The sequence below is a fragment of the Lygodium microphyllum genome, chromosome 5, assembly GCF_053477565.2.
Source record: "Lygodium microphyllum isolate KBCC chromosome 5, Lygodium_microphyllum_v1.1.10, whole genome shotgun sequence".
Taxonomy (NCBI): Eukaryota; Viridiplantae; Streptophyta; class Polypodiopsida; order Schizaeales; family Lygodiaceae; genus Lygodium; species Lygodium microphyllum.
This window is the reverse complement of record NC_141139.1, coordinates 30,337,091-30,363,805: the sequence shown is the minus strand read 5'-3', so window position 1 is coordinate 30,363,805 and position 26,715 is coordinate 30,337,091. Positions and strand designations below refer to the sequence as shown.

At 39.5% G+C, this 26,715-nt stretch overlaps 2 pseudogenes; both read left to right on the top strand.

Moving 5' to 3' along the window:
• Positions 1-298: 298 nt before the first annotated feature.
• On the top strand, positions 299-1,476 carry LOC148035651 (DEAD-box ATP-dependent RNA helicase 7 pseudogene; annotated as a pseudogene).
• Positions 1,477-13,331: 11,855 nt separating this feature from the next.
• On the top strand, positions 13,332-22,109 carry LOC148035650 (DEAD-box ATP-dependent RNA helicase 7 pseudogene; annotated as a pseudogene).
• Positions 22,110-26,715: the final 4,606 nt, after the last annotated feature.

Genomic DNA, 26,715 nt, shown 5'->3' with positions numbered 1-26,715 from the left:
TCTAAAGAAAACAATGGCATTACAATAGATACTTGATTGACTCAAGAAAGGAGAAAAAGAAGAGTAATAACGGGGAGATTGATGACATTGTTTACGATTCCTCAAAGCTTTGAGTTGTAAATGATGACTGTAAGAATATAAAGAGGAAAAAACAAGACATGAAAATGGTTAACTGTGCAAACATCACCTCTTGCTAACGACTCAAAGAAGAAGAAGAAGAAGAAGAAGAAGAGAGAAGCCTCTCAATCACTGGAAGTAGAATGAAAAAATAAGCTTACAAGGTTTGAACCAAGTGATAATGTTGATTAGTGAATAGGGAGATAAGGTCATTAATCCTTATGTAGTAAGTGATTTTAAAAATATCAGATGTTCTAAAGCAAAAGATAAAATGAAAAGGGTGTAGATGTTATATTCCCTATTCAAGCTCTCACCTTTGATACCGCATATGAAGGGAATGATCTTGTTGGTTGAGCTCACACTGGGTAGGGTAAAACTTTGGCTTTTGTGCTTCCTATTTTGGAATCTTTGAAGCTATCAATTACATTCAAGGGGGGAAGTTGTGCTTATGGAGAACTCCTAGCATCCTCATACTTGCACCTATATGAGAGTTTGCAAAGCAAGTTCATGTAGATTTTGAGTTTTATGGGGAGGCTCTTGATCTCAGTACTATTTTTATAGATAGGCGAGCACCGTATTGTCTCTAGTATGGTGCATTGCGAGAAAAAGTAGATGTGATGGTAGAAACTTTAGATTGTGTGATAGATTACTTAGAAAGATGAAGCTTGAACTTGAAAACATTAAGCTTTCAAGAACTTGATGAAGCTAAACATGGGTTTTGTGGATGACCATGAGACTATACTCCACCCTGTTGAGGATGCAACAACGGTTTCCTTTTATTTAGTGCAACTATGCCTGATTGGGTACAAAAGATAGCGTCTAGATTTTTAAAAGTCACAAAGAAAATTCTTGATCTAGAAGTGATGAGAAAATGAAGAGGAGTTCAAGTATCAGGCATCTGCTCCTCCCATGTGCAAGACTAGCATGAGCACAATTTATCCTAAATTGTGATTAGTTGCGGCGATTGCACCATAATTTTTACAAAGATGAATAACAATGCATCTAAGCTTGCAAGTACGTTATCTGCTACTCATGTGATACATGGGGATATAACCTAGGGTCAATGGGAGGTTATTCTTGATGGGCTTCGTACTTGTAAATTTTCGGTACTAGTAGCCATTGATGTAGCTGTTCATGGTCTAGATATTAATGTTGTTCAGATTATTATCTAGTTTGAGCCTCCCAAAGATGTTGAGACATATATGCACAAATCTCGCCGAACTAGAGAAGCAACAAAGACTAGCATTTCTATGTTGTTCAATGACCGATCAAAAAGACTATACCATATCTAACATTGAACAGAAAGCTAGCTTCTAATTCGAGAGGATTTCTACACCTCATCATGCTAATATTACATGATGCACAGAAGGGTGACCTCTTTGCAAATGAAAAAAATCAAAAGCATAGAAGGGAAAAGCAATTGTGCTTTTTATTAAATGGAGAATAAAATATTTAGGCTTTTAAACAATACATTGTGTAGAGAGGGAGGAAAAACTATATATGCTATAAGGTTTAGGAGGGGCCCTTCTCTTTTCAACAAATTTGTCTTTCTAAAGAGAGAGGACGCATTAGAGCTATTTGGAGGTCAAAAGGAGGGCCTTGTAAGAAAATGGGTATTTGCATCATTATCTCTCTAGAAAAATACCAAAATCTTCATTTTCTAGAATAAAATAGGTGTGTTTAACTAGCCACCTGAGAAAGTTAGTAACACCTTTTGTGGATAATGACGGCCCACACTAATGAATGGAAAAATTTAAAGTCAGGAATCTTTAGGGAGTAAGAGTACTATAAACCTTCAATGCCATATACTATGCCACCCCTCTACATTCAATGCCATCTGTAGTTGGGAAAGTCCCACTTGACCTCTTCATCCTGCCCTCCACTAAACCCCTCTAATCCCTCCTGCCCTCCTGGCAATGGTGATCTACTGGTCTTTTCCCTTTGTTGGTAATAGCAATCTACTGGGCTGTTGTTACCTCTATTAGCAATGGTGGACTCCCATGTCCATGTTGACAATGCCAAGTACCATCTTCATATTGACCTTGAACCTAGTTACACTCCAGTGCAAAAACGTCGTGGTGGCAGCTTTGTATCAGCAAATGAAAGGAATGCTCTAAGGTGTTCTAGAGCCAAGAATGTGGATATATGGTGTGATGGATCTATTTACCCACATGATCCTCAAACCTACAGTCAACCACCTTTCTCAAGCCCAACCTCACTTCTCAGGTTTGTTGGAGATGGACAGAAAGGTTTGTTGGGCTACTGTAAATCAATTTCAGTAACCCCTACAATTGAGAAAGAGATGTTCTAGGTTCAAAATACCCATCTTTGTCACCTTAGAGACCTTTGCAAGTTGCAAGAAGAAAAGCTCAAGCACCAGGAACAGGAGATCAACAAGCTACAAAAGCAAGTTGAACAATACAGAATGAAGAAAACATCTATTGGACCTCGGCAAAGGAAAAGAAAGTTGCGAAACGTAGAGGATCTTAAGGTTAATTTAGGAGGACTCAAGAAAAGGATCAAAGCAATCAGGTAAGCATTTTGATTCTATGTACTCTCTTGCTCCTATGTGCCCTCTAATTTCTATGTGCCTTCTTTCCTTTGGCTCCTCCATACATTAACACTAGGGTTCTGCATGCAGGGTTGTATTGCAACCCGACAAGAAGAATATCAACCCAAATAGTAACCCACAATGCAGATGAAACCTCTGATTAGCTCGAAGGTTGCAAAGAAACTACTGCAAGAGAATAAATTTAAGGTTGTGCAAAGGGAGGTGGTGGATCAGTTTATTACCAACAACACCATATCCACTGAAAATGTACAGAGCGCTATGGATGAGAGTGGTATTAGTACGAAAGGATATGCCTTCTTACATAAGACTGTCAAGTCTGCATTGAAAGCAAAAGGAATCACTCCAAAACTTCTACCAACCACTACAGATGTTTGGAAGCTTCGGAAGAGACTTAACAAGAAGCAAAATGACTATGTTGGATCCTCGTACCACACTAGAAATGAATACAAAGGGAAATGAGGCACTATCAAATAGGATGAACACAACAACATCTTCATGGAGTTGGAGCTGTTGCAGAGAAGGATGGTTTAGTTTTACAATATCACACATGCTGAAACAAACAATGTTCTCAACTTTGTTCTGAAGATGGACGAGTGTGAGATCCTGAATGATAAGAAGGTGGAAAGAGTAGCCATAACATTGATGGATAGAGGAATGGGAAAATTGCCCAAGGATGATCCATTGTACTTCTCAGTACAATCAGAAATGAATCTATGGCAGCTCGGTTGCTTTCTTGTATGTACTGCCAGGTCATTTTCTTGTGAATACAGTGTGGTTTATACACTCAATCTAATAGATGTATTATTTTGATTTGGTGTAGGTTTTAACCGAGGACCATGATGTCTTGGAATGGGTCTTCTGACGAACTCCCATTCCTGATCTTATTAGTGGGCAGATGCGAGGGCAAAGGACTCTTACTGTTGGAGACAGAGGCACCTTTCAAGTTGTTTGGCACTTGGCCTCTGATTTAAAGACATTAAAATGCTTATACAATTGCAATCGAGGGGCCTTGACCTTACCATGCATGTACTGCATGGAGCATGCAAAAACCCTTGATCACAAGTGGTAGACAAAGCCACCCGATCGACAATTGCTGGATAAGAGCTTCCGATCTATTTTTGATATACCATTGAAAAATGTGCACATTTGTACTATGCACGCTCGGTGTCGTGTCATAGAGAAACTAATCAACCTATACATTGGGTTTGTATGGAAAATCAGAAATCAGTCTCTGAACGCCATGATGGCATTGCTGCTATTGAAAAGGTATTATCCAGTATGCAACTTTATGGAGGAAATGTTCAAATTGAGCAAGACCAGAAGCTCTCCACCAATGAAAAAGATCTTCCTAGAAAGGTTTCTATAGGTGGAGTGAAGGCAAGGTGGTTCCTATCGAGACCAATCAACAACACAATTAAAAAGTGTGCATCCAACCACATCAGCAGGATAGAGTACGAGCAATGGAGGAAACTACACATTGCAGTTAAGGACCATGAGGCTGCATCCAGAAATGCAAAGGCAGAGGTATGGCGTGCAGTGGACAACATCTTCAAGATGTGCGACAAGGAGTCCTGGTCGACTCTAGACATCAAGGTTTTTCAAACACACTTTCAACAATTCAAAAAACAATTTACCGTAGCCTGAACAGAAAACAACATAACACATTACATGGTAAGCTTCAAAATCTAGCCTACATCATTTTGCATCTCAAGATATAATTCTAAAACATATGATATTGTTGTATGTCAGCACATCATCTATAATCATCTACCATTCTTCATTCAAAAGTACGGTGATCCAAGCATATGGAGCACTCAGGGAATGGAGAAGTCGCATTATATGGCACACAATGCATACTTCAGACATACTCAACATGGTGGTGGCAGTCATAAAGGAAATAGTCTTTGTGAACTCTTCCAGTGCTTCTACAAACGAATAATGCAACAGCTTCACAAAGAAGAGACTCTACGTTCAAAGATTGTGCAAGCTTTGAGGGAAGTTCAATAAAAAAGGGAGAAGAAGATTGAAGCATTCAGAAACTCAAATGCTCTTGAATCACAACAAAGATGGAGACAGGAATGCCACTTTATTAACCATCGATGGGTGAAGGAACTGTAGTTAGATGCAGTGAACACATTGTAACCAAAAAGCCACTTACAAAGCAATGGACTATATTAACAATGTATAATGAAATGTTGCGGAATACATCATACATCTTTTTGCCCCTCAATCGGTCTATATTCTAGTAAAAGTTGGTCTTGTTTTCTCTTGAGTTGTATTAATTGGTTCTTTCCATAGGGTTCTAGCTACTCACTGTCTTCTATTCCTAATGCTAACGCAAGCCCTACATAGGCACTAAAATAGCCCCTTCTCGAGCATTGGGACACAAGCTGGTAGCCAAAGACATCCAGGGCTGTGAACTTCTCTACCAAAATTACCTTCTCATAGGTGCTAGGGATAGCCTGTCCACCGAGAAACCGGGAGAGTGTTTTGAAGAAAAATGTGGCGACAACACCTTCATCACTGAGGTTGTTGTGGTGCACTAAAACCTTCGATTTTGCAAGCCCCCTCAGGTAGTGCCTTAGAGCTGTATCACGTCCATGGAACTCTCTTCTGTGCCTGATTAGAAACTCATCTACTTCTCCGAACAACCTCTGCAATAAACCAAATAGACCAAATCCGAATTACAGTGAGAAGAATAAGAACCTCCACCATAATCTAATCAAAGCAAATGATGAAAGCAAAGTAAGCATCACCTCCAGTTTCTCGTCATAGAGGAAGGTTTTCTCGTTCTGAAGGTTCACACTACCCATTCTCTCCCCTTGACATTCCTCCAGGAAATGAGTAGTGCTTTCATGCAACTTGTCATAGCCCATAACTTCCTGAAACTACCTGAACTCCCGCTCACTTGGCACTCTACCTCTTTCCTTGTCTTTTTTCACCTTGTTGAACCACAAAAGGAGGCACTAACCTGCATCAAAATTCTCCTCTAGTGACAAGTCTTCCATATCATCGTCGGAAACGAACACGGAAACAAACCCGTCCTCCTCCTCTGCGCTCCTTGCAATTGCTGCAAGCGCAAAGTCTTCTCTGATAGAGAACACCTTCTGGATGTCGCTGAGCAACAGATACTGCTTTCCCTCAATTTGAAACTCAGGAAGAGCGGGCAGTTGGAGCGAAGTGTCAACAACACCAACTTCCCCTGTGTACTGTGGAACCTTTGAAACTTTATTCTTGATATCTTTGAGACTTATTGCCTTGGTCTCATTCTCTTCCTCAGTAGGTGAGAACACTTCCTCCACTCCGACTCCTTCAATGTCTCCTTCCACATCCGAGCCCTCATCCTCTGTCTCCTCTTCTGTCTCATACAATAACTCAACATTTGTATTGGGTAGATTCTTGTATAGACAATGCAGGTATCTCCACTGACACAAGCTTGCAGTCCTTCTTGTGCATTGGACACCAAAATGGCCTATAAGGGCCCGTCAGAAGGAGATAACATTTATATAGGATGTTGTTCTGCTTCTTGTCCTTTATGCAATCAAGGAGATGAACAGAGTCCCTCTGATCTGATGTCACCCATCCTTTCTCTACCTGGGCTTCAAAATCATTGAATTCAATAGTGTAATATTCCATGTTCTCTCTGATGATCTCCTGATACGGCACGGCTGTGTTGAATGTATTTACTAAATCGGGATAATACTTCGATGCTCCCACTTCATTGACGAAGTCTATTAAAGCCGCTTCACAATCTGCTGGCGTGGGGGCTACAGACTTTTTCTTGCTTGCTGTTTTTTTGGGAGCGGGCTCTTGCTCTGGTTGGGGCATTGAGAAGTCTACCTTTCGTTTGAGGGACGGTCCCTTGGTCTTCTTTTCTAAAAGGCAGACAAGATTTGAAGCAGCACAATCTTCACACAGAGTGGAGGTCGAATATTCATGAAAACCTGTCATAGCTTGAGTTTTCCAGTAGTGTGAGCTTCCAGTGAGAGGTGATACCTCCACAGCAGGCATCAGTGCTTGTAAAGGTTGAGCACACTCTATGACATGGGTAAAGTCTCCCTCCTCCTCAAATGAACCTGCTGGTGATGGTGCTGAGAAATCCACTACACGCTTTTTTGATGAATGTGCAACGACCGCTTGGCTTCCCTTTGCAGTCACCTGAACCCTCCCCACTTGGCTAAGCTCAAGGTCAAGAAAATATGGCCTCTTCCCACATCCTCCTAAACCTGCGAGAACGGAATTTCCCGTTTGAAGTGTATACAGAAATAGAAAAGATTCCAAGACCCTTATGGACTTGAAAGTGCACGGCTTGTTTAACCAGACATAAACTACGGTCAAAATTCTCAACGCCTTGACGCGCATAAGCGCATTTGTAGTCTTGATACGGCCATATGCGCGTCAAAGAGCAGGAGATTATGACTCCTATTGATCTGTGCATAGCACGCCAGGTTTGAAAAGTGGTCAAAAAGTTGTGCGCTTTGACGCATATACATTTGTTTGACATTGCTGCAACAGTTGTTACGCGTCAAAGCGCACAAATACTATTAAACAAATAATTTGGTATCAGAACTAGAGAACGACCACCTACCTTCTTGAGACATCTTTCTCGCTGATGATCCGGTCCACCAAGCTGATGATCGCAACAAACTCCCTCCAATGCAGCTCTGATGGAGACTCTCTCTCTCTCTCTCTCTCTGAAATGCACGCCCTCTCTCTCTCTCTTTGTCTCTCTCTCTCTCTCCCTCTCTCTCTCTCTCTCTGTCGCACACAAATGCTTGTGCACACAACACACAAACGCTTGCGCACACACACACACAGGAGGTCTCCCTCTCTCCCTTTCTCTCTCTATCTCTCTGTCAAAGGCACGCACTCTCTTTCTCTCTCTCTGTCTCTCTCAAATGCTTGCTTTCTCTCTCTCTCTCTCTCTCTCTCTCTCTCTCTCTCTCTCTCTCTCTCTCTCTCTCTCTCTCTCTCTCTCTCTCACATGCATACACACACACACACACAGAGGAGCTCTCTCTCTCACATGCATACACACACACACACACAGAGGAGCTATCTCTCTCTCTCTCTCTCTCTCTCTCTCTCTCTCTCTCTCTCTCTCTCTCTCTCTCTCTCTCTCACATGCATACACACACACACACACACAGGAGCTCTCTCTCTCTCTCTCTCTCTCTCACATGCATACACACACACACACAGAGGAGCTATCTCTCTCTCTCTCTCTCTCTCTCTCTCTCTCTCTCTCTCATGCAAAGTGGCGCATTCTCTCACTACCTTTACTGTACCTTACTACGGATCCCTCTGATTCCCTCGGGCCACGTGCCCACTTTCCTGGATTAACTGCGGAAAGTCATCTTCTAACGGATATGTACCATTCTCCCACGTGGGTTAAAGAGCCTGCATACATGCATTAAAGAACCGTTTTTAAGTTTTGACAACATTCTGGAATAGACACAGAGAGATAGTCTGATAGCGCGACACACAGAGAGATATAGCACGCCATTTGCGTTCCCAGGAATCACTTCAAAATCGATAGTGCCTAGGGTGAGAGAGAGAGTGTGCGACAAAAACACAAACAGAGAGAGAGAGAGAGAGAGAGAGCATCACACACAAACACATAGAGACAAAGAGAAAGAGAGAGCCCAGTAGATAAACTCACTGCAAGGGAGCAAGAAGGAGCGACAAAGACGACCTTAGCTTGGACGGGTACGCAACCAGGTAGGTATTCTTGAAACAAACCATTTTCTTCTATTTCAATTCGCTTTGACGCGTAGTAGCATGTCATGGACCTTCAGAAGCCACTATGCGCGCTAAAAAGAATCATTTTCCAAGCATTTAAAAAGTTTTGCCCTTTGACGCGCAATCGCATCTCCATGGCATGCATAAGGCACTATGCGCATCAAAGGGCACTTGTTTACTGAGCTTAGAATACATATAGCCCTTTGACACATAGGTGCTTGTAAAAGGCCTTCATAAGGTACTATGCGCGTCAAAGGACCCTCATTTGGTTAGGTTAGAGTTAGGATTGCCCTTTCACAAGCAGAGGCTCATAAGGCATTAGGCGGGTGCAAAAGCACCCAGTTACTTAGCATAAAAAATGTTTCGCCCTTTGACGTGCATCATTGGGCTCTTGGATGATGCTATGCGCGTCAAAGCGCACTTTAATTTGTTATCAGTAAATAAGCTCCCTTTTTTGACATTTATATCCACGCCATTGTGCAGGTCTAAATGGCAAGAACGAAGTCAACGGCAAGGAAAGCGAGATCTGGCCCAGGCATCATAGTGAAAGCTAGAGCAGAGAAGGCATCCAACAGGAAAGGGAAACCCGTGCATATACTAAAATAAAATAGGTACAAAAGGGTCAGTCAGAAATCTAACATCCTTAGGGAGTGTAGAGCGGCCCAAAAAACTACTGAGTTGTGCATACTGAAGCTCCCTTTCCAAAGGGTTGTACGAGAGGTTTGTGAGAACTGGGGAATGCAGGTTCATTGGAAGAGGGCTGCCTTGCTTTGTCTCCAGAAAGTTGCAAAGGACTTCATTATTGAGATTTTAAATGATCTAGCTCTTCTCGTTGCACACTCTGGGAGGTGGACAATCATGCTGAAGGACCTCGATACGTTGAAGAGGTTGTGATGGAGATACGACCACCTCTTGCACCCAGGCGACTTCATGAACGCCAAAATGAGGGACATACTGCTTATCCGGGGACCGATTGATGTTACACATGATGTCAACACAAGAGCCAAAGCAGAGACCTTCACAAGAAGGCAGAGGGCACAAGAAGAGAGAAAAGGGATGGAAGCTAGAAGAGAAACTTCCCAGAAACAGCAGGAAGACAGGACCCTCCAAATGGACAAGGAAAACTCGGAGTATCTGGCTAGACTCAAAGGAGGGCTATACATACTTGTGGATTTTGAGAGAGGGAAAGTACAACTGAGTCTTGACATCAGGGATGCTAAGATACTTATGGACAAGGAGGCGCATGTGTCAGATAGCATTCTGTATGCCTGCTTAATGTAAGGAACTCAGACTTTTACTTAGTTTCAGAGCCAACGCTTAACTCCATTCCTTCTCACGTACTCTTTGTACTTGCTTGCGCAGGTTGATACAACAGACGCTTCCGGGTGATTGCCACCAAGAAGTATTCATCGGGAACCCAAAACTATCGCAGCTTATGAGAACATCAAACACACTGTCCTCTGTTTATCACACTTGGTTTCAATTTTGTAACCCTGTAGAGGTGAGAGTCCTCATCCTACCATATGAGAACAGAGGTCACTAGAGTCTGGCATTGATCAAGCTCGAAAAGCTAGTCGTATGGATGCTCAATTCTGTTCCGGGAATGCACGCAGAGTTTCAAACGTAAGTATACCAGATACAGTCTATTGGTGACTTGATTGTTGTCGTGAACGATCCTTCCCTTTTTTTAATTCTTAGCCCGTTCAGTATGTTGACAGTGTACAAAAATCAGTTTTCCAGATGTATTAAGAGACTACTTATGACCCTCGAGAGCATGTTCGACAGTGCCAAAAGGGCAGATATCAAAGAGGTAAAAGTCTCTCCACAGAAGGACAAATATTCGTGCGGGTGGAGAGTGATGATCCACACCGAATACATGTTGCAATTGCTCTTCACAGATACACCTCTAATAAACAAGGTAATAAACCGCCCGTTCATCCTTGCATTTATTTAGTGCACTTTGAAGCGCATATTGTCAATCAAGATCATTGGACACTCATTATCGCGTCAAGGCACACATAAAAATTTATCATGATGTCTACTGTGTAGAAAACTATGGAGGAGTATGACAGTGCATACGTTGAGAGACATAGGGCAAGCATGATACACACCCTCATTGCTGCCTCCCAAGAGATACTAGAGGAGCAAGGTTCATCCTTTTTTGATGAAGATATCGAGGAGGTACCGCCCAGGAGGGGGACCGCACAGAGCCAAGGCTCTCCGAGAAAAGCAGAGCAGGAGTCAAAGATGGACATATCTAAAGATGAAGACAGCAGTGAAGACACAAAGAGTGAGGAGCAAGAGGAGGATGCTGAAACAAAAGGAGACGGTGACAAGGAAGAAAAGGATCCTAATGAAGGTGACCAAGGTGATCGTAACCCGGATTCAGGAGAGGGTGGTGGATCCACGGAGGAGGGAGAGGGTGGGCAAGAAACAATAGGGAACGATAGCAGGGACAATGGAAGCAAAGGGCGGGATGGAGATGTACATGGAGATCACCAGAGCACAGAAGCACAGGGAGGTGGGGACCAAGAAAAGCATGTTGATGAAGATAAGGTAGATCCAGAGGGTGGTGGGGACAGTACTATTGAGGACGATCCTGTGGACAAAGTCTCAGGGGTTGGAGTCCCTGCGCTAGTGCCATGTCACCCTATTCAGGTGAAAATCACTTATACGTTTGAGTTTTCAAGATGTTTCAGTTATTTTGTGCATATTTTCCCCTTCCATTCCACGTGTATTTATCATAGAGGCTTCTCGTTTTGGATGTCAATGGGCTGCTATTGAGGCGAGACTTCTCCCTTTTCACATAGTCAGCCAAGGCCACCAAGAGAATGGTGGGGGGCCTGGCCCGGCCACACCTACTGGAGTTCTTGCGCTTTGTGTTGCAATGGTTTCAAGTGGGGATATGGTCCTCCATGACCTCCAAAAATCTTATGCCCTTAGTAGGGATGTTACACAACAATCTTTGTATTGCACCCTCATCGTTTAGGTTTATATATGCTCAAGATAAATGCACTGCTATCGTAGGAGGCAATAAGAAGAAGCCATATGTGCCCTTGTTCACAAAGCCCTTTGTGAATCTAAATGTAGATTATGACCTTGTAAATACACTTCTAATTGATGACACACCAGATAAGTGCATATGCAATGGTCAAAACACATTTATATGCCCCTTAGAATTCGATGGTAATCCCTCTGACATGTTTTTTCAGACAAGTCTTATGCCATACTTGAAGAGCCTTCACGAATCTAACCTTAATGTAACCCAGTTCCTTGAGCAAAATCCATTTTGACTATGGAGTTTTGCAATTTCTTGTAAATTTCTACTTCTTTTGTAGTTGTATAATTTCTTACTGTGTGGGGTTGTGTCTCATGGAGTTGCACAGTTTCTTATCACTTTCTAGCTCTATAATATATTGTTACTCTCAAGTTTCATGTATGCAGTTGTGTTATTTATGAAGTCTCCTGTTATGGATGTTTATGTATAGAGACTGCTTATATTAGATGTGAATGGGCTCTCTTGCGGAGGCAACCACGCCCTTTCCAACCTACACTAATGAACCATTATTTTACTACGGGACATTACGTCATGTTGCGGCCTGGTCTTAGACAATTCTTACTAAACATATGGGTATAAACCTATCAGGAAATATACACTTTATTGTCTTCCGGGTCCTTGCACTTCATTTGCATCTCTTGTCTCTTCATCACACGCCTTCCATTGTGCACAAAGAAGAAGTCTGTCGGTAACATATGTGGTGACTCCTCATGTATATCCATACGTAATTGATGTAGCGTATTTTCTTGTCGTAGACTAATGATTGTAACGAGAGTGCCTTTCTCATCTAATACCTCGATGTCCACTACTTGGTTGTCCTCCAAGCTAGCAGACTCCTGGTCCATAGGCACAAGGACTCCGCCAATGTAACGTTGCCGACCATACCAAAATGACATAATAAACATCTGTGTTGCAATCATGTATTTCACCTCGAGTGTATCCAAAGCAATTTGGCAGTGCACCTATTCAACCTGCTTCATATACCAATGCTTATAAAGTAGCATGGCTGAGAGAGTGATGTTCATGTTTCGGAAAACTAGCATTGTCCTTGTCACCTTCACATCAAATGCCCCGAATAGCTCCACAAAAATAGAGACGGGCATAAAATTAATAATCTTTATGAGCTTCGTGGGGATGGTGGCTCGCAGTGATCTTTGCACATCTCTGTATAACCTGCTTTGAGTCGCCTCCAATACAGTGATGTTTGGCACTGGCCACACCAATGTATTCCACTCTTCTTCTAGATGGAGCTTGCGAAGGTATCCCTTTGTGTGAGCTTGGTCCACAAGCTGATAAAAATGATCATAAAAGAACACACCTTCCTCCGCAAGGCTACCTCCAGCTCTCCCTTCATATTGTACATTGCCCAGATGGCCATGGATTACACTCATGATCCCAATAACACACTTCACAGGCTGCCATTCCTCATATGATGAGGAATACGCATCTGCAGGACATAAACACATCCCGAAAACACGTCTCAGACACATGAAACATGAAACATCAAACACCCCAATATCAAAAACACCTGAAATGTTAACTAAACTAAACAATCATCTAAAATAAAGAAACTTACAGTTTGGCCTGTGAGATGGTAGCCGTGTTTCATGGCCAGGGGCCATGATAAGTTCATTGTGCATGTAGACATGCTGCACCATGACTTCTTTAACCGTTGTCTTGCCTTGTTGGATTCTGAAGGCAATAACTCTACCCTTCCATGACCACCTGAAGACACTTTTAACATGCTTGCGCTTCTGTCGGCGCGGCTGCATAAGAACCCATGACCCTTTGGAGATAAGAACTTCTGTCCATTTATCCTCTTCAAGTGAAATAGGCACGGTAATGGAGAGAACTGAGGTTACGGGTCTACGAGGCTTGCAAGTAGAGGCCATGGAACTTGCACAGCATCTAGAAGTGATACAACGTGAAGCAGAGGCCATGGAGCTAGAACATAGAGGTGAGGAATCTTTCAAGTGAGCAGGGCATGGAAGGAGAATCTGAGGAGGAATGCAGAAAGTGCACAAAGGTGAGGAAGATGAGAAAGTGCATAGAAGAGAGAATCTCGAAATAGTGAATCATCAAGTGATAAACTGCACGGTTTATGTTGTGCTAATGTGAGATTCATAGGGCAATAAATACATAGGGTACATAGGATTCTGGGCACAGTTTATGCTCGAATGCTCTCGCACAATCTCCTTTCAAAATTCCTCCCTCCTACATTTACGCATATATCCATTTTGGCCCCACATGAATCACTTTTTGGCGGCAGAAATGGTATTTTTTGATAATTTCCCCTATTTTCCTATGTTTTCTAGAAAATACCCAACGTTACGTTGACCTCCACCCTATTGGATGCGCCCTTTTTTCCCTCTCCTCTAAAAGGCCCTCCTTTTGACCTCCAAATAGCTCTAATGCCACACTTAATTTAAAGTCAAAGAGATTAGAGGCTTAAGACCTATTGTGAAGTGGAGATCTTGCTAAAAAGCAAATCCAACGATTGTAGATATTTGTTCTTGTTGAAGAGGTAGGAGATATTTTTTATTAAAACCTTTGTTAGAGAATTTTTATATTGAACTTAAGTCCTTGAAGTTTATTTTTATGGAAAGGAGTGTTTTGTATATTGTGTGTTCTCTTTGGCTACAAGAGGCATTATTAGTTTAGTTATTTTGTTCGTGTTTGGCCTTGTATTCATGGTTTGGTTAAGTTGAGTTCTTCACTTGGAAAAATCATTCATCTTTTCGGCACTACTTTTCTCTCATGTTTTTGAGTTGTGAGAGAGGATTATTTTTTATCACCACTCACGTGACATCTTTTTTGGTACTCGCATTGAGGAGTATTGAAATTGACTTTGTTGTTTACTTTTGGCTTACTTATAGTGACCATTTACAATGGCTAGTTCATTTCCTAAATTTCATGGTTCAAAAGGAGAGGATCCTCAGCAAAGCCTCAAAATTTTGGAGCTTGGATGATAATCTAGCATATCATAGACCCTACCCTAAAACTACAAATTTTAAAGATTCAATTGTTGGATGAAGTTAGATATTGGTTTGAGGATTATGAAAAAAGTTTACGAATGAGAAATCCCCCTATTCCTATAGAGTACGAAGCGACCAATAAGGCATTCCTTGACTATTTTAAAGAGACTAAGACTTCCCAAGGTCTTTGGCAAAATATACAAGTTTGCCAAAAAAAAAAAAAAAGACTAGACCATAGAGCTTTTTACCCTAGAATTCACTCGACTTTGGGATCATTGGAACACATCTCTAGATAGAGAAGAGAGAGCTCCAAAAATGCTAAAAGTAAAACATTTTGTGGAAATTTTTTAGGGAGAGGTGAGAACTAAACTAGAATTTAAGAAATCAATCACTTTTGAGGGAGTAGTAATGATTGCAATTGAAAAAGAAAGAAAAATGAAAAAACTTAGAAAGCGAGAAACTTTTAAAACACCAAATATTAATAGTAGAGACCAAACTTTGCAAGGGAGTGAGCAAAATTATCAGTTATTAACAAGATAGAATGCACAACTAACCTCGAAGGTTGAGGATCAATTGTTTGGGTAACTTCAAAACATAAGGTTGGGAGCTTTGAGAGGAAGGCCTTAGGGAAGAGGTAATGGGGAATCTATAGGACATACCAATCAAGAAAATATAAAAGGAGGAAGAGGAGGAAATGGAAGCGGTTATTCTTATAGAGAAATAGGATAGATAAGCACAAATTGTCCTTATTCACCTAGAGCAAGAGGAGACATGTATCATTTACCTCAAAATCTTTCTAACAGATAAAATGATTATGGTGTTGAAATTAGATATCATTCTATATCCCAAGCACCAAGACCAATGAAGGCAAAGAAAGGTAAGACTACCATAAATTATATCCTTGTTGAAAAAAAAGAGTGAGGAAAATAAAATAGTTGATGTAATGCCTACAACCAAAAGGAGGAGAGATATAGAGAGATGGGAACCTAAAACTAGTAAGACTAGTGACGAAAGAGGAAGAAAGGCAAAGAAGGGAGAGAAGAAAGAGAAGAAGGAGCAAGAAAAAATGAGGAAACTTAAGAAACATTATCATAGTTTTGACATTCCTTTAGGGGAAGAGGAAAGTGATTATGATTTGAGAAGGGGTATGATGGGTAGGATAGCATATATAACTTTTGTACAATCAATGGAGCTACATCTTAGAATGAGAAGATAGTGGAAGAAATTTGTAAATCCAAAAGAAAAGGAAAGAAGGAGAGGAACAACAAGAGTTTTAAGTATAGAACTACCACTTATATGCCCTTTTGTAGATGCATGGTATAAAAATCAAAATATAGGGAAGGTATGTATAGATGGCGAAGTACAAGTTAGTGTAATTACACAAGCTTGTGTAGAATAGTTTGGTCTTCAAATAATTGCGAGTTTTAGATTTTGAATTAGGCTTGCTAATCTTGCTAAGGTAAAATACATATGTATAATTCAAGACTTGGAGATAAAGTTTATGGTGTAACCATGAAAATAACTTACTATATTATGCCAACAAGGTTAGGAGCTTTTCCTCTTATTCTTGGTATACCTTGGCTCAAGAAGACTGGAGCTATACAAGATTGGGGTAGAGGAGCCATAACAATTTATGTTCATAGAGAGATAGCAAGAAAGTTCAACATGGCATTAAGAAGGGAAATGATGAATGAAGATGATAGTGAAGAAGAAGAAGAAGAGGATGAGAGTGATAGTATTGAGGAAAATGATAATGAGGATGAGAGTTCACAATGTGATTTGGATCCGAAAGTTTCATCAATAATAGTAGAGAAAGTGTTAGAGAGGAAGAAAAAAGAGAGAAAAACCTTAAACCCTATAAGAAAACAAAAAACAAGAAAATTTAGAGAGGAATCGAGGACACTTATATATCTAACAAAAAAAAAGACAATTTTTTCTAGATTTTGTGAAATATTTGGAAGGAGAAAGACAATTCCTTCAACAAAAGACAATGGACTTTTATTTTTACTCAAGGATGAGGGAACATTTGAAGAAGAAGAAGATAAGAAATAAGAATAAAGGCAATCTAGTGTTCAAGTATTAGATGTAAAAATGTAGGAAGTTCATGATAGCATGATGATTGGAGAAGATGAAGAAGAAAAAACTAGAGGAGTTAGAAGAATTGATGGGACGATCTCAAGTTTCAACATTAAAAAAAGAGTTGTTGGAAAAAATGTTGAGTCGCAAGCTAACTAAGGGAGAGAGAAAAAACAATATCTAACCATTGTTAGTAAGTATTCATATCTCTTTGTAACCTCTTGCACAGAAATTAGAGGTATGCAAGGGGAAGGCCTAAAAATTAAACTTAAAGAATATATAAAACTTCTTTGTCAAAAATTAAAGCCCTTGACTTTAGAACCAATGATTGTGTTGAAAGAAGAGGTTGGAAATTTGTTGCAAGCAGGGTTTATTGATCCTATTGAACATTCTAAATGGATAAGCACATAGCTCCAAATAAGATAGGAGGTTGGTGTATTTGTGTAAGTTATAAACTTTTACATGCAACCACAAAGCAAGATCATTATCCACTTCCTTTTATTGATGAGATTCTAGATTTAGTTGTATGTTATGAAAGTTATAGTGCGTGTGATGGCTATTCAAGTTATTTCATGTTATGCATTGCTCTTGAAGATCAAAGGAAAATAATCTTTATAACACCTTTGGGATGTTTTTGCTATTGAGTTTTACTTTTTGTACTTAGTAATGGACCATCATGGTATCGGGGAAGGGTAAACAAAGTGTTAGCTCCTTTTCTAGGAAAATTTATGAGGGACTTTATTGATGATGTCTATCTGCACAATGTTCAAGACTTGATCGTTGTGAAAAATTGGATAAAGTATTTGAGAGAATGGATAGTTATTGTTTTCAGTTGAATCCAAAAAAGTGTAAGATAACTCAACATAAAGTGAAACTTCTTGGTCATGTGATTTTTGAATATAGAATAGAGCCAGATCCTAAAAAAGCTTTTGGTCACTTTAGTATCACCTGAAAATACTGAGCTTATGACTTTCATTTATAAGGTAAGATATCTTTCAAGATTCATATCATTGGCTTCTCAATTGCTTTACCCATTATAGATTGTAGATTTTAGCTAAGAAGGATCCTTTAGAATGGATAATAGAAGCCGAGGAAGTGTTCTAACTTGTCAAGGAAACTCTAAGTCATGCTTCATCTATTCAAGCACCTGATTGGGAAAGGGAAATCTTTGTGAATCCTCTAGTAGGAGAAGATGCTATTGGAGCAATTCTTTCACAACCAGGAAGGAATTCTCCATATATGAGACCTTTTTATTTTGCTAGCAGAATGAAGATGCAAGTAGAAAGAACTTATATTGAAATTGAACTAGTGATGATCAGTGTGATATTTCCTTTCATGAAGTTCATGAGGCACTTGTTGCCTAGGCCCTTTATAATTTTAACTAGCTATACATTGTTGCCACATCTAATAGATGACTCAAATATGTCAAAGAGAGCTATGAAGTGGATTGTTGAGCTTGAGGAATTTTAGTATAAACTCCAAGTTGAGGAATCAACTCAAGCAACAATAGTAGACCTTTTGACCTATAGAGGGAGTTCATTTTTATTGAAAGGAAAAATAAGAGATAAGGAGGAGGCTAGACCAAAGATTGAAAACTCAATTTTTATGTAATTCGATGGTTCTTATCATAATGCACATCAAGCATCATCAAGTGGGATTGTGGTTTATGATCCACAAGAAAATTTAATAAGAAAGAAAATGGCAAAACTTTAGGCAAACAGTAACGATGAAGCTAAATATGAAACTCTATAGTCAGCTATTTCAATGTGTCAAAGAATGGAAATTAGAAGATTCAAGATTAGAGGTGATGATTTACTTTTAGTAAAGCAAATTTTCAAAGTCTTGCAAATCAAGAATCCCAAACTTAAGAGAATGTGCAATAAGATCAAGAGAGATTTGAATCATTTTGAAGCTTGGAGTTTGAAACACATAGCCAAAGAACAAAATTAGGAAGCTCATGATGTTGCCCAAGCTACAATCTATCAATTATTTGCTACCATAGCAAATTTTCCTTTGTATCAAGGAAGAGAAAAACTTGAGTTGGAAGAAGAGTTTCTTTTGATTGGGAGGGTACCATCTAGTATTCCTAAAGAAAAAAAGTATGGGTTTTTTAAAAGGGCCATTGGAAGGTATAAAATAGTGAATGACATTCTATTTGCAAAAGGAGTTGATTTTATTCTTAGAAGAGTACCTTGGAAAGAGGAAATTTATCATATTCTAGAAAGTAACCATGAGGGAGCTTGCAAAGGACATTATGCTTACAATATTTTACTCCAAAAAAATCTTGATTGAGGGATATATGTGGCCAAGCTTGCATTAGGATGTAAATCATTGGTGCAAGTCTTGTCATGAATGTCAAAGAATGAGTAAGAAAATTCTAAAACCAAAAACAAGAAAGTCAATTCTTGTTTATGAAATTTTTTAAAAATGGGGAATGGATGCAATTGGTCCTTTACCTCATAATTCAAGAGGAAAGATTTATATCATAAGAATATCAGAGCTACTTATGTGAGAAAATTTATGTATGAGAACATATGCTACAAGTTTGGGTTACCTCTAGAAATTTTATCTAATAGGGGACCTAGTTTCAAGGAGAACCTTTTGATTATCTTTGAGAGAAAATGAAGATAACAAAACCATTTGATTTACCTTATTATACTCAATGCAAGGGCTTGAATGAGAGATTCAATGGTGACATGATTATGATGTTGTCAAAGGTAACAAAAGATCATTCTCAAACATGGGATATTGAGCTTTCGAGTGCATTATGGGATTATTGTTTATTGAGAAAAGAGAGTATTGGGTTTTCTTTGTATAAGATGGTTTATGTAAGAGAAGCTTTATTGCATGTAGAAGTAGAAATACCTACTTTGAGGATGCTTGAAAAGTTGAGTGAAGATGAGGATAAAGATTATTTGAAAGAGAGATTATTACAATTGCAAGAAACACAATTGAACAAGCAAGAAGCATGTGATTATTATGAAAGGAGTTAGGACAAAAATCTTCAGATGTTTAATCAAAAAATCAAGAATAAAAACATTAAAAAAGGAAACTTGGTATTAAGATATAACACTAAGTTGGATCACACATTTCTGAAGAAATTCTAGACGAAATGGGAGGCATCATTTATAGTGACTAAAATATACACAAATGGAGCTTATGCATAAGAAGACTTAGACGGAAAAGCACATAAACAAAGAATCAATGGGTGTAGATTGAAGAAGTATATATGGAGATCGATGACCATCAAATTGGAAGAGTGGACAAAAAATAAGCAAAAATAAAAAAAGAATGAGGAAATTGAATGGATGATTGATGTAGCATCACTTTATGAAGGCAATGATTGCACATGAATGCTTGTAGAGTAGGGGGAGTGCTAAATATATCACATGTTTTCACGTAAACTAAAAACCCTTGGTAAAACATCTCATAAGTAGGATTTTGTGTGCTTAGTTGTTTACGTAACTATTTGCTTGTTGCTTTCTAGCTAAATTTCTGTGTTTGATTAGATTAGGAATTGTTTTTATCGTTACTTTGAATTTGTTGTGCTTGAGAACTTGGTTGTCTTGATCGAGATTGGTGTTTTTTTGGATAGATTGGAGCTAGATTTCAATTGTAATTATTGGACATCTTGAATCAAGTATACTTTCTTTTGCCAATATCTTTGCATATCATCAGGATTAAGGATTCATGAGCACTTTACATTGCACTTGTTGGATGCACTATAGTCGAGGGTTGTCTCCTAAATTTTTTCAATTACTTCCATGCCATGGGTTTGGTTAATGCACTTATTGTACCATTTTTATGAATAGCACAACATAATTCTCATTGCAGCTATATGCAATAAATTTTAGATGCATGCGCTTTTGAGAGAGCACCTCTTTATTATACATGCACTATTCCTTGCATGCATGAAGAATCCAGATATTCAACACCAAATTAGGAACCTCAAGATGAGTGGGAAAAGAGGATGCATGAGTTTGAGGGTCATGAAGGACTCCTCCACTTGTGAGATGGGTTGTCTACTTAGTCAAGAAAAACAAGACTAAGAACAAGGATATCAATGACATTGTTCACGATTCCTCATAGCTTTGAGTTTTAAATAATGGCTATAAGAAGATAAAGAGAAAAAAAACAAGAGATGACAATGGTTCACTGTAGCCATCAACTCTTATTGCTAATGACTCAAGGAAGAAGAATACGAAGAAGAAGAAGAAGAAGAAGAGAGAAGCCTCTCAATCATTGGAAGTAGAACAAAAACATTAGCTTATAAGGTTTGAACCAAGTGACAATGCTAATAGTGAACAGGGAGACGAGGTCATTAATCCTTATGTAGTAAGCAATTTCAAAATATCGAATGCTCTAAGGAAAAAGCTAAAATTAAAAGGGCATACAAGTTATATTCTCTATTCAAGCTCTCACCTTGAATACCATATATGAAGGGAATGATCTTGTTCATTAAGCTCACACTAGGTAGGGTAAAACTCTAGCTTTTGTGCTTCCTATTTTGAAGTCTTTGAAGCTATCAGATACATTCAACGGGAGAAGCTATGCTTATGGAAAGCTCCTAGTGTCCTCATATTTGCACCAACATGAGAGTTTGCAAAGCAAGTTCATGCAGATTTTGAGTTTTATGGGGAGGCTCTTGGTCTCCGTACTATTTGTATATATAAGCAAGCACCATATGGTCTTTAGTATGGTGCATTGCAAGAAAAAGTAGATGTGATGGTAGAAACTTTAGATCATGTGAAAGATTACTTGGAACAATGAAACTTGAACATGAAAACACTAAGCTTTCGAGCACTTGATGAAGCTAAACATGGGTTTTGTGGATGACCATGAGACTATACTCGGACATGTTGAGGATGCAACAATGGTTCAAATTCTTTTATTTAGTGCAACTATGCCTAATTGGGTACAAAAGATAGCTTCCAGATTTTTTAAAAGTCACAAAGGAAACTCTTGATCTAGTAGTGATGAAAAAATAAGACGACTTCAAGTATCAGACATCTCCTCCTCCCATGTGCAAGATCAGCATGAGCACACTTTATACTAGATGTAATTGGTTGTGGTGGTCACACCATAATTTTTACAAAGATGAATAATAATGCATCTAAGCTTACAAGTATATTACCTACTTCTCATGTGCTACATGGGGATATAGCCTAGGTCAACAAGAGGTTATTCTTAATGGGTTTTTTACTTGCAATTTTTTAGTACTAGTAGCCATTTTTGTAGCTACTCAAGGTCTAGATATTAATGTTGTTCAGCTCATTATCTAGTCTAAGCCCCCCAAAGATGTTGAGACATATATTCACAAATCTTGCCAAACTAGAAAAGTACATTTCTATGTTGTTCAATGACCAGTCAAAAAGACTATGTGATACCTAACATTGAATGGAAAACTAGCTTCAAATTTAAGAGAATTTATGCACCTCATCTTGCTAATATTGCACAATTATCTTGTGCATATGCTCAAGAGAAAGTATTTGAAGTCTCATATAGGTGGCAAGTTGCATGCGTTTGTTGCCACTGTAAGCACGTAAGGGTGACCTCTTTTTGTGAATGAAAAAATTTAAAGGCATACAAGGGAAAAGCAATGATGCCTTTTATTAAATGTAGAATAAAAACTTTAGGCTTTTAAACAACACATGTGCTAAATATCGTGGATCTAGAGCATGGCAGATGTTGTGGCGGGTGGAAGATGAGGACCAAACTCATGATGACATAGACAAGTAGAGACAAACTATTACACAAGTGAATTAGGTTCCAAGGTGGCAGCTTGGACTCATAAACACAATCTTGTGTAGGACACTAACAAAGTCGAGACACTTAATTGAAAGTACAAAGCATCATGACATTGTATTCATTCCATATGAAAGTGATACTCAAGTACAATGCTTTATAGAAGTTGCGTTGTTCTACTCTCCTCACTATGCATATGGGATTCAGTACAACTCTTCCTGGAGCATACATCATCTGTCTATTTCTCAACAACATGTCATGTAGAGGGGGAGGAAAAACTATATATACTATAAGGTTTAAGGAGGAGGGGCCATTCTCTTTTCTATAAATTTGGCTTTGTAAAGAGGGAGGAGGGTCACACTCAAATTGAAGTTAGAGATGAGAGACTTAGGGCCTGTTGTGAAGTGGAGACCGTGCCAAAAAAAGAATCTAGAAATTGCGGAATTTGTTCTTGCTGAAGAGGTAGGAGATATGTTTTATTAAAATCTTTGTTAGAGAATTTTTATATTAAACTCAAGTCACTACAAGGGAATGGGCAAATAGCAACTATGGTTTGCGATGTAAAATAGTGGCATCACTATTTGCATCACAATCAGCGTCACAAATTTTAATTTTACGATGCTATTTGCGACGCAAATAGCAATGCCAATCTAAGAAAAAAAAACACTCAAAACCCGTGCGTGGCATTTGCCACAAACATTTTCAAGAGAGAGCGAGAGAGATCATCGCCTTGAGAGGGAGAGGGAAAGATAGAGAAGGAGAGCTTCTCATTGATGTCACTATCATATGCGAAGAAGAGGGAGAAGTGTGCAAGGGAGAAAGAAGGGACGTCGTGAAGAGGAGGCGAAGAATCCATCCTTGGGCCTTTGTGGTAGGTACATTGCCTCTTCTTGCTTTGTTCTTGTGTTTTCTTCTTTTCTTTTGTTTATTTTTCTTTGTAATGAGATGCATTGAGAGAGAGAGAGAGAGAGAGAGAGAGAGAGAGAGAGAGAGAGAGAGAGAGGAGAACAAGTGAGAGAAACAATGAGGGGGGAGAGAGAAACAAAGAGAGAGGCAAAAAAGAAAGAGAAAGAGTGAAAGAAAGAGGGGGAAGAGAAAAAGAAATGGAGAGTGAAGGAAGAGTCGATAAAAGGGTGAGGTAAAGAGAGGAAGGAGAGTGAAACAAAAAAAAAGAGAGCTAGAAAGAGAGGGGGAGAAAAAAGGATGGAAAGAGGGAGAAGAAGAGAGATAGAGAGAACAACAAATAGAGAGCGAGAGAGAATGAGAGAGAAAAATGGAAACAATGAGAGAATTAGAGAGTGGTAGAAAAATAAAGAGAGAGGGGGAAGAGAGACACAAAGAGGGGTGGGGAGAGAGGGTTTTTCAATGTCTTGTTTTATGAATTTTTTATTTTCTATCTTTGATTTTAATTGTAACAAGATGCATCAAGTGCGAATGGAGAGGAAAAGAGAGAAAGACATAGAGAAAAGAAGGGAGGAAAAGGAAAAGAGAGAAGATGTGAGAGTGGGGAGGGAAGATGGGGGAGAGAAAGAAACATTTTGAGAGAGAGAGGAGAGGAGAGAGAAAAATGAAGAAGGATGAAGGAAGGAAAGTAAAAAAGGAGAAAGAGAGAGAGAGAGAGTTTGAAAGGTGGGAAGAGAAATAAAGAAGGATGAAGAGAGGTAAATAAAAAAGGAAAGAGAGAGAGAGAAAGATAGGTGGGGAGAGAAATAAAGGGGGGGATAGATAAATACAAAGAGACCTGGAGAGAAAAGGAACGGACAAAGAGAGATGGCAGGAGGCAAACAAATGAAGGGAAAGGGAGAGAAACAAGAGAAGAGATTAAAATGAAGAAAGATCATCAATGAGGAAAACAAAAACTTGTTGTTTGCCATAACTAGACCAAATGGAGAACGATGATGATCATGATTTCCAAGATCACAAGACGTATCTTAATTAGTGTGTCCCATGTCCTTGCACTCAATGCAAGTTGGCAATCAGACGAAAGTGTCACTTATACATAGAACATGCACAATACTTCGACGAGTTTCAATTGGAGATCATTGATCAAGCGATCTCAGAATTTGAGCAAACGGTAAGAAAAGTGTGTATCCATCATGCTTTACATTCGTGCAAAGTAATTGAATATCATATACACAAATATTAGATGTGCTCGTAAAATTTGTATAGGGAGGTGATGCATCATCCCAAGGAATGCACCTATTGCTACCAACTAGAAGAGTTTGTGGCCATGCGATGGATGGACTACCTGAGCCAATACACCAATTGGATGGCATGACTTAGTCTACACCCTCGATACTAGAGGAGACAGTTGGCCTTTTTTGAACCTTCCTCCAAACTTGGAGCTTGAGATGGAGGTAACGATCGATGCATTGATGCACATGGATGGACTACATGAGCCAATACACCAATTGGATGGCATGACTCAGTCTACACCCTCGATACTAGAGGAGACAGTTGGCCTTTTTCGAACCTTCCTCCAAACTTGGAGCCTGAGATGGAGGTAACGATTGATGCATTGATGCCCATGGATGTCGAATCATCTGATCCATTGAGAGACGAAGCGTCCATACCATTATATGATGGGCTGACTAGTATCTCGCCTGAAGATGCTACTTGCTCTCCTAAGTGTGCAAGCAAAGTACGGGTGGAGCAATGCAAGTGTGACTGAGTTGTTCAAGTACATTTTATGCTCCGTTGATTTTTTTTGGATCTATTATAAAAAACACTTATTGTGCTTTTTCAAGGCGTCTTCTAATTTTTCTTCAAGTTACTGAAGTATCATATATTACCACCTGAAAACAAGATGCCTAAGTCCTGTGATGATGCATGACTGGTGTTACAAAAGCTTGACATGGACTATAACAACATCCATGCATGTGTCAATGATTGTGTGCTATTTCGAGGAGACTACAAGACTATGGAGACATGTCCAAAGAGTGGTGCTCATAGGTATCGACAAGACTTGCAAGGGCAAACCATCCCTTAGAAATTTCTTAGACACTTTTCACTTATATCGCGTATATGTCACATGTTTCATACATCGGGCATGGCGAGCTTGACAACTTGGGATGTACAAAATAGATCCATACATAGAGTCCAATGAATATTAGCAAATTCACGTGCATGGAGCCACATTGACTCCACCTTTCTAGGCTATGGATGGCATGAATCCATTTGTGTTAAAAGATAGGCATAGGAACCCACTATAAGAAAGGGTGTATGAGGGCAGATGGGTGTGAATAGCCTTAGGGGCAGGGAAAACCCTAACCCTAGCTTGGCAAAGGCTATATAAATAGCCTATGGGTCACTATCAAACTTGAGATAGAGTGTACCCAAGTTGTACCTTGAGCAACTTATTAAACAAGAATTTGTTCTTGTACTTTGAGCCTCTTTCTCCCTCTTGTGCACACATTCCAATGCTACAACTCTGATTTCTAACATGGTATCAAAGCTTCCTCTGATCCCCTCAGCTTCCTATACCCTCAGCCTCACTAAGTGCACATGATTGTCCATCATCTTCATCTTTTACCTCTTGCCTCTATAGCCAAACCAGACCCACCTCTGATGGAGGAATTGGGGAGGACAAAGGAGATCATATCATCTCCTTGTTCCTTCTAAGGAACTCTTTCCCATCTCAGGGTGCAGCTGCCTAGCACCATAGACCATGAAATAAGGCATGCAGAAGGACAACATTACGTTTTGAGTTAGAACGGCGCAATTATGGGCAGGCAACCACTTCGTGCTGAAACGCGGGCTGTAGGAGACTCATTGATGACGGCCACCATAGGGCTTTTGTAGCTCCCCTAGTGGGCTATCTATCCTAAGAGGGCTCTGGGAAATTCAACCTGTGCTAGCTGCTACAAGCCAAACCCTAACTGTTAGTCACCGGCATCCATAGCCAGGAGCTTCAAGCTTCATCCATTGTCAAAATTTTTCAATGTTTGGTCATCAACAGTGATTTTAATCACTAAGTTAGCTCTTCTAGAGTGTGTTATTAATCTGGGAACCTCATTTCAGAGGTTCTTCTACTCGAAGGGTCAACATCAAGCTCATTAAGACTGACATTTAACATCTCTAGCAACATGAGCTACAGGTGAGTGCTTGTAAGCACTAAGGCACTTTGTTTAAATCATCATTGTTGCTAATACCTACACAATTTGAATGTTTTATCAGGAAATTAAAATAAAAGTACTATGCTTCAAATTGTAAGGCTATGCATACAATTATAAACACATAGATCATCATACACTAGAATTGTATTGCATATCTTGAGTGACTTTGTTTCAAGTACACTGGTCAATGAAATCAAAAGGATGAGTGTCATTGTACTCTTCTCGAAATCATCGACAACAAGCATTGAGATCATAGACCAACCTTGTCCAACACAAGCTTCATCCACTAAGCCATACCACAAGGAGGAGTGAAGG